The 1,868-nt window shown below is 39.0% G+C and overlaps 1 non-coding gene across 1 annotated transcript; it reads right to left on the minus strand.

The window, feature by feature from the left end:
* Nucleotides 1–1,043: 1,043 nt before the first annotated feature.
* Nucleotides 1,044–1,115, minus strand: Trnae-uuc. Its single transcript has one exon. It is a non-coding gene; the product is annotated as a tRNA-Glu (tRNA).
* Between the last annotated feature and the right edge of the window lie 753 nt (nucleotides 1,116–1,868).

Below are 1,868 nucleotides of genomic sequence, written 5' to 3' on the forward strand. Positions count from 1 at the left end.
CCCCCCCCACACACACACACACACACCTTTCACCAGATGGATGAGGCTGGCTAGTGATGTCTAGACCTCGTTTGTGCATGATGGAGAGACTGCATTCGGAGACTGAGTCATCTCACACAGATAAGATTATAAATCTCACAAATACACAACAGAAGGGCAGCTTAGCCACACAACTTTGTTTAGCTGGAGCCTGCGGTTTTACTCCGATCCTTGATATTTGGCACAGGACCAACCAGCTTTCTCCGGCCCTGAAAAAGGGACAGATTAGTCCCCAGCACGCGCACCGTCGCCAGTCCAACGTGTGTGCTGAGGTAGAACAGCAGTTATTTTCGACTTTTTTAAGGGGGCAGAATAGGGGTAATTAATATTTATAACTTACGACGGTAATTCTTTACAATAGCTTACTAAGCATTATCTTACAGACATACGTTGTCGCTTTTCAGAGATAAACTGCATCATCAAAACCTTGTTTGTAAAACGTCAACATTTGATTTTAGAAAAGTATTTAATTTTGTATCTTCTCCCTATAGCGGCCTCGATCAGCCGTCGTTTGTTCCTTCGAAGGAATGTAGTTTTGGGTTATAGGTCTGCGAAAATACCAGGAACGGCCGAAACACGCTGCCATTTCTACAAATATGCACTTACAACAAAATTCCTGGATCCAGATCCACCAGACTGAACGCCTCTCAATCGACAGACGAAAATATTGAGTAGAATTTTGAAAATAATTATTTACTAAATTATCATGACTTAAACATTATTCACTGAAAAAAATGAACAAAAATTGGTTTTAATTTTAGACAAAAATAAATATTCATTTTAGACAAAACGAAACACTTGTAAACGTCTTTTAACTTAAATTGAATATCTTTATTTTACCACGGACAAAAGTTTATTCATGCATAATTTGTTTTCTGAACTATTTTACTGAAATGTCTTAGTTATATGCCATGGATCGAAACTTTAAAAAAAAAAACACTTAAATGTTGACGAGATGCTCTTCAGGTTCATAGAAATTAAATGCCTATTGTAAAAAAAATGTGCTCCGATGCCGGGAATTGAACCCGGGCCGTCTGGGTGAAAACCAGAAATCCTAACCACTAGACCACATCGGATACATGCAATGGTCACGCACATATTTATAAGTGGGCAGTGGGGCCAAACTCGACAGGAATCGATATGGTTTTCTATCCTAATGTTAGAAACATAAAACTACCAATTGATCCGGCGACATATTTTTATGACAGTGTTTCGAATATGTATTAGTATACACGTATCTATGTACAGGTATACTGTTACCCTTCAGGTTCGAACTTGTGTATCGAATAATTGCCAAATAATTACTCACATTTCTATATGTGCCTTAGTTAGAAACGTATGATAAAAAAAGTCTCTGATCCTTGTCATCAAACTTAAGATTAAAGAAATGAATAGAAAATAAGATTAACTTTAAAATATAACACAACCGTTAATTACTCGCTCGAAACATGTCGTTTCCTGAAGTTCATCATGAAAAGACCGATGTGTTCCGAATGATAAATGAAATGACGTGATAAAGCTAGTAAATATGAGGTCTGCATGACGGCTCGTATGTCGTTAAGACACAACGCTGGACATGTGCCCAGCTCGTGTCTAGCCACCCTGGCCTCATTGACCCCAGAACGTGATGCATGTGCTTGTGCAAGCCCTCCATCTTACGTCTAGCAGTACAGGAGGGGTCAGGGAATTTGTCAGTCCTATCCTACGGTCATACACGGATATTGGACAGCCTTGTTCATCACAAGGACCAAACATCGATGCCCGTATTGAAAAGATACCTTTAACGTTAATTTACTGGATTTGGGTATTTATATGTCTGTCGGTGTGCG

Source organism: Mizuhopecten yessoensis, unplaced genomic scaffold, assembly GCF_002113885.1.
Source record: "Mizuhopecten yessoensis strain PY_sf001 unplaced genomic scaffold, ASM211388v2 scaffold2995, whole genome shotgun sequence".
NCBI lineage: Eukaryota > Metazoa > Mollusca > Bivalvia > Pectinida > Pectinidae > Mizuhopecten > Mizuhopecten yessoensis.